Here is a 16,393-nt window from a genome sequence, read left to right on the forward strand (position 1 = left end):
TAGGTGTTCGATAAGGAATACGGGTGTGATATGGTTACAGTTAGCCTTCAGATCTATCTCTGATGTGTGGGAGAGTGCATGATTGAGGTTGAAGTTAAAGCTGAAATATGGGTGACATCAAAGATGAAGGTGAAGTGTCAGATCCTGTCGCCAGGGCTAGGGTTAGCATTAGTTGTAAGGTAAGGAGTATGGGGCAGATTGAGTGGCAGTAAGAGTTGTGATCTGACTCTGATGTGAAGGAAATGGCCAGAATGTGCTTCAGGATTATGGGGAGGAATGACAGAAGTCGATGCTGATGGTGGCGGTTCAGTGAAATTGGCCTGGGCTAGGGTTAGGGTTTCCTGTAAGGGAAAATCTATGCATATGTTACGGTGACGGAGAAAATTAGGGTTCAATTCTGATGTGTGGACGAGTGTGAGATTGAGGCTCATGGTTAAGATGTGTCTCCTAGTTGGCACAAATGTTGAAGGCGAAGAATCTAGTCTAGTTCTCGGGCCTAGGGTTAGGGTTACGTGTTCACTAAGATTTACAGTAACATAGAGTTACATTTAGAGTTTGCATCTGACCCTGATGTGAGGGCGATGGCCAGATTGAGCTTCAGGTTTATGGAGCGGCATGACAGACGTTGAAGTTGACTATGTCAGCTCAGGTAAAGTGGCCAGGTCTAGAGTTATGGTATTGTGTTCTGTGAGGTGTACAGGAAGGATAGGGGTATGGACAGACTTAGGGCTGGTCTCTGATGTGAGGGCAAGTGCGAGATTGAGGTTCAGGATTACGGTGAAGTGTGGGTCATGCCAATGGTTACGGTGAAAAGACAGGTCCAAGATTCATGGCTAGGGTTAGGATTACTGCGTCGTTCTATTCTACAGAAAGGACAAGTTTGGGATTAAGGTTAGGGTCCAGCTCTGATGTGAGTGCGAGTGTGAAATTGCGATTCAGTGTTGAGGAGGGCCCTGGGTGATGTCAAAGGTGACGTTGTGTGGATAGGCCCAGGACTCAGTGCTAGGCTTAAAATTTTGTGTTCTCTCTGTTTTCCGGAGACATTAGCATTACGGAAAGAGTTAGGGTCTGGGTCTGATGCGACGGTAAGTGCAAGATGGTGGATCAGGTTTATGGTGAGGCATGGGTGACGTCAGTGGTCAAGTCGGGTGTCATAACCACGGGCCAGGGCTAGGGTAAGGGTTAGGTTTTTGGGAAACTGTAGACGGATGGTATTGTTACATGTAGACTTAGGTCCTTCTCTTAAGTTAGGGCGAATATACGATTCAGTTCCAGGATTACTGTGAGCCAAGGTTGATATCCAAGGTTATGGTGGAGTTTCAGGAAACAGGTCCACGCTGGGGTTAGGGTTATATAATCGTTAAAGTGTATGGGGTTTACGTGAATAGAGCTCGATTTTGGATCCTACTCTGATGTGAGGGCGTAGGCCAGACTGATCTTGATCATCACGGTGTGGCATAGGTGACATCAATGCTGACGCTGAGGGTCCAGGTTAAGGGACCTTGGTTAGCGGTAGGGTTTTTGTAAGGAAATGTCTATGCAGGAGATATGCTTCTGGATATAATTAGGGTGCAGTTTTGAAGTCAGGGCGAGTGTGAGGTTGAGTCACAGGGTTGAGGGAGTCATAGTTGATATCAATGGTGAAGGCGAAGTATCTGGTCCATGGCTCGGGTCTAGGGTTCCGTTTAGGTGTTCGATAAGGAGTACGGGTGAGATAGGTTTACAGTTAGATTCGGATCCATCTCTGATGTGAAGGCGAGCGCAAGATTGAGTTTCAGTTTTAAGATGAGCTGCGGGTGTCATGAATGCTTAAGTTGAAGTGTCAGATCCTGGCGCCAGGGATAGGGCTGGCATTAGTTGTAAGTTAAGGTGTATTGGGCTGACTGAGTGACAGTTAGAGATCTGATCCGTCTCCGATGTGAGGGCAATGGCCAGAGTGAGCTTCAGGATTATGGGGAGGAATGACAGACGTCAATGCTGATGGTGGCAGTTCAGATAAGGGGCCTGGGCTAGGTTTAGGGTTTCCTGTAAGGGAAAGTCTATGCATATGATACGGTTACGGAGAGAATTTGGGTTCAATTCTGATGTGAGTGCGAGGGTGAGATTGAGTCTCAGGGTAAAGATGTGGCTCCTAGTCGGCAGCAATGTTGAAGTCAGAGTATCTAGTCCAGGGCTCGGGTCTAGGGTTAGGCTTAGGTGTTCAGTAAGATTTACAGGATCATAGGGTTACATTTAGACTTCGAATCTGACCCTGATGTGAGGGCGATGGCCAGATTGAGCTTCATGTTTACTTTGCGGCATGACAGACGTTGCAGCTGACGGCGTCGCTTCAGGTAAAGTGGCCAGGGTTAGAGTTATGTTATTGTGCTCTGTGAGGTGTACAGGAAGGATAGGGTGATGGACAGACTTAGGGTGTTCTCTGATGTGAGGGCAAGTTCGAGATGGAGGTTCAGGTTTACGGTGAAGTGTGAATGATGCCAATGGTTACGGTGAAGGTCAAGTAAAGAGTCCCTTCTATTGTTGAGATTAAAGGGTCTTTCTGTTCTACAGAAAGGATAAGTTAAGGAATAGGGTTAGGTTCCAGCTCTGATGTGAGTGCGCTTCTGAAATTGCGGTTCATTGTTGAGGAGGGCCCTGGGTGATGTCGAAGCTTACGTTGTGTGGATAGGCCCAGGATTCAGTGATAGGGTTAAAATTTTGTGTTCTCTCTGATTTCCAGAGACATTAGCATTACGGAAAGAGTTAGGTCCTGGGTCTGATGTGACGGGGAGAGCAACATGGTGGATCAGGTTTATGGTGAGGCATGGGTGACATAAAATGTTCCAGGTGAGCTGTCAGGACCACTGGCCAGGGCTAGGCTAAGCGTTAGGTTTTCGGTTAGGTGAAGAGAGAGGGTGTTTTCACATTTATACATATTGTCCTTCTCTTACGTTAGGGCGAATGTGCGATTCAGTTCCACGATTACAGTGTGGCAAAGGTGATATCCATGATGAGGTTGGAGTTTCAGGCCACTGGTCTGCGCTAGGGTTAGGGTTATGTAATCGTTAAAGAGTATGGGTTGGACCGGGATACGTTTCGATTTGCGTCCTACTCTGACGTGAGGGCAAAGGCCAGATTGATCTTCATCATCGTGGTGTGGCATCGGTGACATCAATGCTGACGCTGAGGGTACAGGTTAATAGACCTGGTTTAGGGATAAGATTTTCTGTAAGGAAAAGTCTATGCGGTACATATGGTTATGGACAGAATTAGGGAGCAGTTCTGAGGTCAGGGCGAGTGTGAGATTGAGTCGCAGGGTCAATGGAGTCATAGTTGATATCAACGGTGAAGGTGAATTATCTGTTCCAGGGTAGGGTTTACGGTTAGATTTAGGTGTTCGATAAGGAATACGGGTGTGATATGGTTACAGTTAGACTTCAGATCTATCTCTGATGTGAGGGAGAGTGCATGATTGAGTTTGAAGTTAAAGCTGAAATATGGGTGACATCAAAGATGAAGGTGAAGTGTCAGATCCTGGCGCCAAGGTAGGGTTAGCATTAGTTGTAAGGTAAGGAGTATGGGGCAGATTGAGTGGCAGTAAGAGTTCTGATCTGACTCTGATGTGAAGGAAATGGCCAGAATGTGCTTCAGGATTATGGGGAGGAATGACAGAAGTCGATGCTGATGGTGGCAGTTCAGTTAAATTGGCCTGGGCTAGGGTTAGGGTTTCCTGTAAGGGAAAATCTATGCATATGTTACGGTGATGGAGAAAATTAGGGTTCAGTTCTGATGTGAGGACGAGGGTGAGATTGAGGCTCATGGTTAAGATGTGTCTCCTAGTTGGCACGAATGTTGAAGGCGAGAGAATCTAGTCTAGTTCTCGGACCTAGGGTTAGGGTTAGGTGTTCACTAAGATTTACAGTAACATAGAGTTACATTTAGAGTTTGCATCTGACCCTGATGTGAGGGCGATGGCCAGATTGAGCTTCAGGTTTATTTAGCGGCATGACAGACGTTGAAGTTGACTATGTCAGCTCAGGTAAAGTGGCCAGGTCTAGAGTTATGGTATTGTGTTCTGTGAGGTGTACAGGAAGGATAGGGGTATGGACAGACTTAGGGCTGGTCTCTGATGTGAGGGCAAGTGCGAGATTGAGGTTCAGGATTACGGTGAAGTGTGGGTCATGCCAATGGTTACGGTGAAAGGACAGGTCCAAGATTCATGGCTAGGGTTAGGATTACTGCGTCGTTCTGTTCTACAGAAAGGACAAGTTTGGGATTAAGGTTAGGGTCCAGCTCTGATGTGAGTGCGAGTGTGAAATTGCGATTCAGTGTTGAGGAGGGCCCTGGGTGATGTCAATGGTGACGTTGTGTGGATAGGCCCAGGACTCAGTGCTAGGCTTAAAATTTTGTGTTCTCTCTGTTTTCCGGAGACATTAGCATTACGGAAAGTGTTAGGGTCTGGCTCTGATGCGACGGTAAGTGCAAGATGGTGGATCAGGTTTATGGTGAGGCATGGGTGACGTCAGTGGTCAAGTCGGGTGTCATAACCACGGGCCAGGGCTAGGGTAAGGGTTAGGTTTTTGGGAAACTGTAGAGGGATGGTATTGTTACATGTAGACTTAGGTCCTTCTCTTAAGTTAGGGCGAGTATACGATTCAGTTCCAGCATTACTGTGATCCAAGGTTGATATCCAAGGTTATGGTGGATTTTAAGGAAACAGGTCCACGCTGGGGTTAGGGTTATGTAATCGTTAAAGTGTATGGGGTTTATGTGAACAGAGCTCGATTTTGGATACTTCTCTGATGTGAGGGCATAGGACAGACTGATCTTGATCATCACGGTGTGGCATAGGTGACATCAATGCTGATGCTGAGGGTCCAGTTTAAGGGACCTTGGTTAGCGGTAGGGTTTTTGTAAGGAAATGTCTATGCAGAAGATATGGTTCTGCATATAATTAGATGCAGTTTTGAAGTCAGGGCGAGTGTGAGGTCGAGTCACAGGGTTGAGGGAGTCATAGTTGATATCAATGGTGAAGGCGAAGTATCTGGTCCATGGCTCGGGTCTAGGGTTCCGTTTAGGTGTTCGATAAGGAGTACGGGTGAGATAGGTTTACAGTTAGATTCGGATCCATCTCTGATGTGAAGGCGAGCGCAAGATTGAGTTTCAGTGTTAAGGTGAGATGTGGGTGTCATGAATGCTTTAGTTGAAGTGTCAGATCCTGGCGCCAGGGATAGGGCTGGCATTAGTTCTAAGTTAAGGTGTATTGGGCTGACTGAGTGACAGTTAGAGATCTGATCCGTCTCCGATGTGAGGGCAATGGCCAGAGTGAGCTTCAGGATTATGGGGAGGAATGACAGACGTCAATGCTGATGGTGGCAGTTCACTTAAAGGGGCCTGGGCTAGGTTTAGGGTTAACTGTAAGGGAAAGTCTATACATATGATACGGTTACGGAGAGAATTTGGGTTCAATTCTGATGTGAGTGTGAGGGTGAGATTGAGTCTCAGGGTAAAGATGTGCCTCCTAGTCGGCAGCAATGTTGAAGTCAGAGTGTCTAGTCCAGGGCTCGGGTCTAGGGTTAGGCTTAGGTGTTCAGTAAGATTTACAGGAACATAGAGTTACATTTAGAGTTCGAATCTAACCCTGATGTGAGGGCGATGTCCAGATTGAGCTTCATGTTTACTTTGCGGCATGACAGACGTTGCAGCTGATGGCGTCGTTTCAGGTAAAGTGGCCAGGGTTAGAGTTATGTTATTGTGCTCTGTGAGGTGTACAGGAAGGATAGGGTGATGGACAGACTTAGGGTGTTCTCTGATGTGAGGGCAAGTTCGAGATGGAGGTTCAGGTTTACGGTGAAGTGTGAATGATGCCAATGGTTACGGTGAAGGGTCAAGTAAAGAGTCATTTCTATTGTTGAGATTAAAGGGTCTTTCTGTTCTACAGAAAGGATAAGTTAAGGAATAGGGTTAGGTTCCAGCTCTGATGTGAGTGCGCTTCTGAAATTGCGATTCATTGTTGAGGAGGGCCCTGGGTGATGTCGAAGCTTACGTTGTGTGGATAGGCCCAGGATTCAGTGATAGGGTTAAAATTTTGTGTTCTCTCTGATTTCCAGAGACATTAGCATTACGGAAAGAGTTAGGTCCTGGGTCTGATGTGACGGGGAGAGCAACATGGTGGATCAGGTTTATGGTGAGGCATGGGTGACATCAATGTACCAGGTGAGCTGTCAGGACCACTGGCCAGGGCTAGGCTAAGCGTTAGGTTTTCGGTTAGGTGAAGAGAGAGGGTGTTTTCACATTTATACATATTGTCCTTCTCTTACGTTAGGGCGAATGTGCGATTCAGTTCCAGGATTACAGTGTGGCAAAGGTGATATCCATGATGAGGTTGGAGTTTCAGGCCACTGGTCTGCGCTAGGGTTAGGGTTATGTAATCGTTAAAGAGTATTAGTTGGACCGGGATACGTTTCGATTTGCATCCTACTCTGACGTGAGGGCGAAGGCCAGATTGATCTTCATCATCGTGGTGTGGCATCGGTGACATCAATGCTGACGCTGAGGGTACAGGTTAATAGACCTGGTTTAGGGATAAGATTTTCTGTAAGGAAAAGTCTATGCGGTACATATGGTTATGGACAGAATTAGGGAGCAGTTCTGAGGTCAGGGCGAGTGTGAGATTGAGTCCCAGGATCAATGCAGTCACAGTTGATATCAACGGTGAAGGTGAATTATCTGTTCCAGGGTATGGTTTACGGTTAGATTTAGGTGTTCGATAAGGAATACGGGTGTGATATGGTTACAGTTAGCCTTCAGATCTATCTCTGATGTGTGGGAGAGTGCATGATTGAGGTTGAAGTTAAAGCTGAAATATGGGTGACATCAAAGATGAAGGTGAAGTGTCAGATCCTGTCGCCAGGGCTAGGGTTAGCATTAGTTGTAAGGTAAGGAGTATGGGGCAGATTGAGTGGCAGTAAGAGTTGTGATCTGACTCTGATGTGAAGGAAATGGCCAGAATGTGCTTCAGGATTATGGGGAGGAATGACAGAAGTCGATGCTGATGGTGGCGGTTCAGTGAAATTGGCCTGGGCTAGGGTTAGGGTTTCCTGTAAGGGAAAATCTATGCATATGTTACGGTGACGGAGAAAATTAGGGTTCAATTCTGATGTGTGGACGAGTGTGAGATTGAGGCTCATGGTTAAGATGTGTCTCCTAGTTGGCACAAATGTTGAAGGCGAAGAATCTAGTCTAGTTCTCGGGCCTAGGGTTAGGGTTACGTGTTCACTAAGATTTACAGTAACATAGAGTTACATTTAGAGTTTGCATCTGACCCTGATGTGAGGGCGATGGCCAGATTGAGCTTCAGGTTTATGGAGCGGCATGACAGACGTTGAAGTTGACTATGTCAGCTCAGGTAAAGTGGCCAGGTCTAGAGTTATGGTATTGTGTTCTGTGAGGTGTACAGGAAGGATAGGGGTATGGACAGACTTAGGGCTGGTCTCTGATGTGAGGGCAAGTGCGAGATTGAGGTTCAGGATTACGGTGAAGTGTGGGTCATGCCAATGGTTACGGTGAAAAGACAGGTCCAAGATTCATGGCTAGGGTTAGGATTACTGCGTCGTTCTATTCTACAGAAAGGACAAGTTTGGGATTAAGGTTAGGGTCCAGCTCTGATGTGAGTGCGAGTGTGAAATTGCGATTCAGTGTTGAGGAGGGCCCTGGGTGATGTCAAAGGTGACGTTGTGTGGATAGGCCCAGGACTCAGTGCTAGGCTTAAAATTTTGTGTTCTCTCTGTTTTCCGGAGACATTAGCATTACGGAAAGAGTTAGGGTCTGGGTCTGATGCGACGGTAAGTGCAAGATGGTGGATCAGGTTTATGGTGAGGCATGGGTGACGTCAGTGGTCAAGTCGGGTGTCATAACCACGGGCCAGGGCTAGGGTAAGGGTTAGGTTTTTGGGAAACTGTAGACGGATGGTATTGTTACATGTAGACTTAGGTCCTTCTCTTAAGTTAGGGCGAATATACGATTCAGTTCCAGGATTACTGTGAGCCAAGGTTGATATCCAAGGTTATGGTGGAGTTTCAGGAAACAGGTCCACGCTGGGGTTAGGGTTATATAATCGTTAAAGTGTATGGGGTTTACGTGAATAGAGCTCGATTTTGGATCCTACTCTGATGTGAGGGCGTAGGCCAGACTGATCTTGATCATCACGGTGTGGCATAGGTGACATCAATGCTGACGCTGAGGGTCCAGGTTAAGGGACCTTGGTTAGCGGTAGGGTTTTTGTAAGGAAATGTCTATGCAGGAGATATGCTTCTGGATATAATTAGGGTGCAGTTTTGAAGTCAGGGCGAGTGTGAGGTTGAGTCACAGGGTTGAGGGAGTCATAGTTGATATCAATGGTGAAGGCGAAGTATCTGGTCCATGGCTCGGGTCTAGGGTTCCGTTTAGGTGTTCGATAAGGAGTACGGGTGAGATAGGTTTACAGTTAGATTCGGATCCATCTCTGATGTGAAGGCGAGCGCAAGATTGAGTTTCAGTTTTAAGATGAGCTGCGGGTGTCATGAATGCTTAAGTTGAAGTGTCAGATCCTGGCGCCAGGGATAGGGCTGGCATTAGTTGTAAGTTAAGGTGTATTGGGCTGACTGAGTGACAGTTAGAGATCTGATCCGTCTCCGATGTGAGGGCAATGGCCAGAGTGAGCTTCAGGATTATGGGGAGGAATGACAGACGTCAATGCTGATGGTGGCAGTTCAGATAAGGGGCCTGGGCTAGGTTTAGGGTTTCCTGTAAGGGAAAGTCTATGCATATGATACGGTTACGGAGAGAATTTGGGTTCAATTCTGATGTGAGTGCGAGGGTGAGATTGAGTCTCAGGGTAAAGATGTGGCTCCTAGTCGGCAGCAATGTTGAAGTCAGAGTATCTAGTCCAGGGCTCGGGTCTAGGGTTAGGCTTAGGTGTTCAGTAAGATTTACAGGATCATAGGGTTACATTTAGACTTCGAATCTGACCCTGATGTGAGGGCGATGGCCAGATTGAGCTTCATGTTTACTTTGCGGCATGACAGACGTTGCAGCTGACGGCGTCGCTTCAGGTAAAGTGGCCAGGGTTAGAGTTATGTTATTGTGCTCTGTGAGGTGTACAGGAAGGATAGGGTGATGGACAGACTTAGGGTGTTCTCTGATGTGAGGGCAAGTTCGAGATGGAGGTTCAGGTTTACGGTGAAGTGTGAATGATGCCAATGGTTACGGTGAAGGTCAAGTAAAGAGTCCCTTCTATTGTTGAGATTAAAGGGTCTTTCTGTTCTACAGAAAGGATAAGTTAAGGAATAGGGTTAGGTTCCAGCTCTGATGTGAGTGCGCTTCTGAAATTGCGGTTCATTGTTGAGGAGGGCCCTGGGTGATGTCGAAGCTTACGTTGTGTGGATAGGCCCAGGATTCAGTGATAGGGTTAAAATTTTGTGTTCTCTCTGATTTCCAGAGACATTAGCATTACGGAAAGAGTTAGGTCCTGGGTCTGATGTGACGGGGAGAGCAACATGGTGGATCAGGTTTATGGTGAGGCATGGGTGACATAAAATGTTCCAGGTGAGCTGTCAGGACCACTGGCCAGGGCTAGGCTAAGCGTTAGGTTTTCGGTTAGGTGAAGAGAGAGGGTGTTTTCACATTTATACATATTGTCCTTCTCTTACGTTAGGGCGAATGTGCGATTCAGTTCCACGATTACAGTGTGGCAAAGGTGATATCCATGATGAGGTTGGAGTTTCAGGCCACTGGTCTGCGCTAGGGTTAGGGTTATGTAATCGTTAAAGAGTATGGGTTGGACCGGGATACGTTTCGATTTGCGTCCTACTCTGACGTGAGGGCAAAGGCCAGATTGATCTTCATCATCGTGGTGTGGCATCGGTGACATCAATGCTGACGCTGAGGGTACAGGTTAATAGACCTGGTTTAGGGATAAGATTTTCTGTAAGGAAAAGTCTATGCGGTACATATGGTTATGGACAGAATTAGGGAGCAGTTCTGAGGTCAGGGCGAGTGTGAGATTGAGTCGCAGGGTCAATGGAGTCATAGTTGATATCAACGGTGAAGGTGAATTATCTGTTCCAGGGTAGGGTTTACGGTTAGATTTAGGTGTTCGATAAGGAATACGGGTGTGATATGGTTACAGTTAGACTTCAGATCTATCTCTGATGTGAGGGAGAGTGCATGATTGAGTTTGAAGTTAAAGCTGAAATATGGGTGACATCAAAGATGAAGGTGAAGTGTCAGATCCTGGCGCCAAGGTAGGGTTAGCATTAGTTGTAAGGTAAGGAGTATGGGGCAGATTGAGTGGCAGTAAGAGTTCTGATCTGACTCTGATGTGAAGGAAATGGCCAGAATGTGCTTCAGGATTATGGGGAGGAATGACAGAAGTCGATGCTGATGGTGGCAGTTCAGTTAAATTGGCCTGGGCTAGGGTTAGGGTTTCCTGTAAGGGAAAATCTATGCATATGTTACGGTGATGGAGAAAATTAGGGTTCAGTTCTGATGTGAGGACGAGGGTGAGATTGAGGCTCATGGTTAAGATGTGTCTCCTAGTTGGCACGAATGTTGAAGGCGAGAGAATCTAGTCTAGTTCTCGGACCTAGGGTTAGGGTTAGGTGTTCACTAAGATTTACAGTAACATAGAGTTACATTTAGAGTTTGCATCTGACCCTGATGTGAGGGCGATGGCCAGATTGAGCTTCAGGTTTATTTAGCGGCATGACAGACGTTGAAGTTGACTATGTCAGCTCAGGTAAAGTGGCCAGGTCTAGAGTTATGGTATTGTGTTCTGTGAGGTGTACAGGAAGGATAGGGGTATGGACAGACTTAGGGCTGGTCTCTGATGTGAGGGCAAGTGCGAGATTGAGGTTCAGGATTACGGTGAAGTGTGGGTCATGCCAATGGTTACGGTGAAAGGACAGGTCCAAGATTCATGGCTAGGGTTAGGATTACTGCGTCGTTCTGTTCTACAGAAAGGACAAGTTTGGGATTAAGGTTAGGGTCCAGCTCTGATGTGAGTGCGAGTGTGAAATTGCGATTCAGTGTTGAGGAGGGCCCTGGGTGATGTCAATGGTGACGTTGTGTGGATAGGCCCAGGACTCAGTGCTAGGCTTAAAATTTTGTGTTCTCTCTGTTTTCCGGAGACATTAGCATTACGGAAAGTGTTAGGGTCTGGCTCTGATGCGACGGTAAGTGCAAGATGGTGGATCAGGTTTATGGTGAGGCATGGGTGACGTCAGTGGTCAAGTCGGGTGTCATAACCACGGGCCAGGGCTAGGGTAAGGGTTAGGTTTTTGGGAAACTGTAGAGGGATGGTATTGTTACATGTAGACTTAGGTCCTTCTCTTAAGTTAGGGCGAGTATACGATTCAGTTCCAGCATTACTGTGATCCAAGGTTGATATCCAAGGTTATGGTGGATTTTAAGGAAACAGGTCCACGCTGGGGTTAGGGTTATGTAATCGTTAAAGTGTATGGGGTTTATGTGAACAGAGCTCGATTTTGGATACTTCTCTGATGTGAGGGCATAGGACAGACTGATCTTGATCATCACGGTGTGGCATAGGTGACATCAATGCTGATGCTGAGGGTCCAGTTTAAGGGACCTTGGTTAGCGGTAGGGTTTTTGTAAGGAAATGTCTATGCAGAAGATATGGTTCTGCATATAATTAGATGCAGTTTTGAAGTCAGGGCGAGTGTGAGGTCGAGTCACAGGGTTGAGGGAGTCATAGTTGATATCAATGGTGAAGGCGAAGTATCTGGTCCATGGCTCGGGTCTAGGGTTCCGTTTAGGTGTTCGATAAGGAGTACGGGTGAGATAGGTTTACAGTTAGATTCGGATCCATCTCTGATGTGAAGGCGAGCGCAAGATTGAGTTTCAGTGTTAAGGTGAGATGTGGGTGTCATGAATGCTTTAGTTGAAGTGTCAGATCCTGGCGCCAGGGATAGGGCTGGCATTAGTTCTAAGTTAAGGTGTATTGGGCTGACTGAGTGACAGTTAGAGATCTGATCCGTCTCCGATGTGAGGGCAATGGCCAGAGTGAGCTTCAGGATTATGGGGAGGAATGACAGACGTCAATGCTGATGGTGGCAGTTCACTTAAAGGGGCCTGGGCTAGGTTTAGGGTTAACTGTAAGGGAAAGTCTATACATATGATACGGTTACGGAGAGAATTTGGGTTCAATTCTGATGTGAGTGTGAGGGTGAGATTGAGTCTCAGGGTAAAGATGTGCCTCCTAGTCGGCAGCAATGTTGAAGTCAGAGTGTCTAGTCCAGGGCTCGGGTCTAGGGTTAGGCTTAGGTGTTCAGTAAGATTTACAGGAACATAGAGTTACATTTAGAGTTCGAATCTAACCCTGATGTGAGGGCGATGTCCAGATTGAGCTTCATGTTTACTTTGCGGCATGACAGACGTTGCAGCTGATGGCGTCGTTTCAGGTAAAGTGGCCAGGGTTAGAGTTATGTTATTGTGCTCTGTGAGGTGTACAGGAAGGATAGGGTGATGGACAGACTTAGGGTGTTCTCTGATGTGAGGGCAAGTTCGAGATGGAGGTTCAGGTTTACGGTGAAGTGTGAATGATGCCAATGGTTACGGTGAAGGGTCAAGTAAAGAGTCATTTCTATTGTTGAGATTAAAGGGTCTTTCTGTTCTACAGAAAGGATAAGTTAAGGAATAGGGTTAGGTTCCAGCTCTGATGTGAGTGCGCTTCTGAAATTGCGATTCATTGTTGAGGAGGGCCCTGGGTGATGTCGAAGCTTACGTTGTGTGGATAGGCCCAGGATTCAGTGATAGGGTTAAAATTTTGTGTTCTCTCTGATTTCCAGAGACATTAGCATTACGGAAAGAGTTAGGTCCTGGGTCTGATGTGACGGGGAGAGCAACATGGTGGATCAGGTTTATGGTGAGGCATGGGTGACATCAATGTACCAGGTGAGCTGTCAGGACCACTGGCCAGGGCTAGGCTAAGCGTTAGGTTTTCGGTTAGGTGAAGAGAGAGGGTGTTTTCACATTTATACATATTGTCCTTCTCTTACGTTAGGGCGAATGTGCGATTCAGTTCCAGGATTACAGTGTGGCAAAGGTGATATCCATGATGAGGTTGGAGTTTCAGGCCACTGGTCTGCGCTAGGGTTAGGGTTATGTAATCGTTAAAGAGTATGGGTTGGACCGGGATACGTTTCGATTTGCATCCTACTCTGACGTGAGGGCGAAGGCCAGATTGATCTTCATCATCGTGGTGTGGCATCGGTGACATCAATGCTGACGCTGAGGGTACAGGTTAATAGACCTGGTTTAGGGATAAGATTTTCTGTAAGGAAAAGTCTATGCGGTACATATGGTTATGGACAGAATTAGGGAGCAGTTCTGAGGTCAGGGCGAGTGTGAGATTGAGTCCCAGGATCAATGCAGTCACAGTTGATATCAACGGTGAAGGTGAATTATCTGTTCCAGGGTATGGTTTACGGTTAGATTTAGGTGTTCGATAAGGAATACGGGTGTGATATGGTTACAGTTAGCCTTCAGATCTATCTCTGATGTGTGGGAGAGTGCATAATTGAGGTTGAAGTTAAAGCTGAAATATGGGTGACATCAAAGATGAAGGTGAAGTGTCAGATCCTGTCGCCAGGGCTAGGGTTAGCATTAGTTGTAAGGTAAGGAGTATGGGGCAGATTGAGTGGCAGTAAGAGTTGTGATCTGACTCTGATGTGAAGGAAATGGCCAGAATGTGCTTCAGGATTATGGGGAGGAATGACAGAAGTCGATGCTGATGGTGGCGGTTCAGTGAAATTGGCCTGGGCTAGGGTTAGGGTTTCCTGTAAGGGAAAATCTATGCATATGTTACGGTGACGGAGAAAATTAGGGTTCAATTCTGATGTGTGGACGAGTGTGAGATTGAGGCTCATGGTTAAGATGTGTCTCCTAGTTTTCACAAATGTTGAAGGCGAAGAATCTAGTCTAGTTCTCGGGCCTAGGGTTAGGGTTACGTGTTCACTAAGATTTACAGTAACATAGAGTTACATTTAGAGTTTGCATCTGACCCTGATGTGAGGGCGATGGCCAGATTGAGCTTCAGGTTTATGGAGCGGCATGACAGACGTTGAAGTTGACTATGTCAGCTCAGGTAAAGTGGCCAGGTCTAGAGTTATGGTATTGTGTTCTGTGAGGTGTACAGGAAGGATAGGGGTATGGACAGACTTAGGGCTGGTCTCTGATGTGAGGGCAAGTGCGAGATTGAGGTTCAGGATTACGGTGAAGTGTGGGTCATGCCAATGGTTACGGTGAAAAGACAGGTCCAAGATTCATGGCTAGGGTTAGGATTACTGCGTCGTTCTATTCTACAGAAAGGACAAGTTTGGGATTAAGGTTAGGGTCCAGCTCTGATGTGAGTGCGAGTGTGAAATTGCGATTCAGTGTTGAGGAGGGCCCTGGGTGATGTCAAAGGTGACGTTGTGTGGATAGGCCCAGGACTCAGTGCTAGGCTTAAAATTTTGTGTTCTCTCTGTTTTCCGGAGACATTAGCATTACGGAAAGAGTTAGGGTCTGGGTCTGATGCGACGGTAAGTGCAAGATGGTGGATCAGGTTTATGGTGAGGCATGGGTGACGTCAGTGGTCAAGTCGGGTGTCATAACCACGGGCCAGGGTTAGGGTAAGGGTTAGGTTTTTGGGAAACTGTAGACGGATGGTATTGTTACATGTAGACTTAGGTCCTTCTCTTAAGTTAGGGCGAATATACGATTCAGTTCCAGGATTACTGTGAGCCAAGGTTGATATCCAAGGTTATGGTGGAGTTTCAGGAAACAGGTCCACGCTGGGGTTAGGGTTATATAATCGTTAAAGTGTATGGGGTTTACGTGAATAGAGCTCGATTTTGGATCCTACTCTGATGTGAGGGCGTAGGCCAGACTGATCTTGATCATCACGGTGTGGCATAGGTGACATCAATGCTGACGCTGAGGGTCCAGGTTAAGGGACCTTGGTTAGCGGTAGGGTTTTTGTAAGGAAATGTCTATGCAGGAGATATGCTTCTGGATATAATTAGGGTGCAGTTTTGAAGTCAGGGCGAGTGTGAGGTTGAGTCACAGGGTTGAGGGAGTCATAGTTGATATCAATGGTGAAGGCGAAGTATCTGGTCCATGGCTCGGGTCTAGGGTTCCGTTTAGGTGTTCGATAAGGAGTACGGGTGAGATAGGTTTACAGTTAGATTCGGATCCATCTCTGATGTGAAGGCGAGCGCAAGATTGAGTTTCAGTTTTAAGATGAGCTGCGGGTGTCATGAATGCTTAAGTTGAAGTGTCAGATCCTGGCGCCAGGGATAGGGCTGGCATTAGTTGTAAGTTAAGGTGTATTGTTCTGACTGAGTGACAGTTAGAGATCTGATCCGTCTCCGATGTGAGGGCAATGGCCAGAGTGAGCTTCAGGATTATGGGGAGGAATGACAGACGTCAATGCTGATGGTGGCAGTTCAGATAAGGGGCCTGGGCTAGGTTTAGGGTTTCCTGTAAGGGAAAGTCTATGCATATGATACGGTTACGGAGAGAATTTGGGTTCAATTCTGATGTGAGTGCGAGGGTGAGATTGAGTCTCAGGGTAAAGATGTGGCTCCTAGTCGGCAGCAATGTTGAAGTCAGAGTATCTAGTCCAGGGCTCGGGTCTAGGGTTAGGCTTAGGTGTTCAGTAAGATTTACAGGATCATAGGGTTACATTTAGACTTCGAATCTGACCCTGATGTGAGGGCGATGGCCAGATTGAGCTTCATGTTTACTTTGCGGCATGACAGACGTTGCAGCTGACGGCGTCGCTTCAGGTAAAGTGGCCAGGGTTAGAGTTATGTTATTGTGCTCTGTGAGGTGTACAGGAAGGATAGGGTGATGGACAGACTTAGGGTGTTCTCTGATGTGAGGGCAAGTTCGAGATGGAGGTTCAGGTTTACGGTGAAGTGTGAATGATGCCAATGGTTACGGTGAAGGTCAAGTAAAGAGTCCCTTCTATTGTTGAGATTAAAGGGTCTTTCTGTTCTACAGAAAGGATAAGTTAAGGAATAGGGTTAGGTTCCAGCTCTGATGTGAGTGCGCTTCTGAAATTGCGGTTCATTGTTGAGGAGGGCCCTGGGTGATGTCGAAGCTTACGTTGTGTGGATAGGCCCAGGATTCAGTGATAGGGTTAAAATTTTGTGTTCTCTCTGATTTCCAGAGACATTAGCATTACGGAAAGAGTTAGGTCCTGGGTCTGATGTGACGGGGAGAGCAACATGGTGGATCAGGTTTATGGTGAGGCATGGGTGACATCAAATGTTCCAGGTGAGCTGTCAGGACCACTGGCCAGGGCTAGGCTAAGCGTTAGGTTTTCGGTTAGGTGAAGAGAGAGGGTGTTTTCACATTTATACATATT

This window comes from Manis pentadactyla, chromosome 1 (assembly GCF_030020395.1).
Source record: "Manis pentadactyla isolate mManPen7 chromosome 1, mManPen7.hap1, whole genome shotgun sequence".
NCBI lineage: Eukaryota > Metazoa > Chordata > Mammalia > Pholidota > Manidae > Manis > Manis pentadactyla.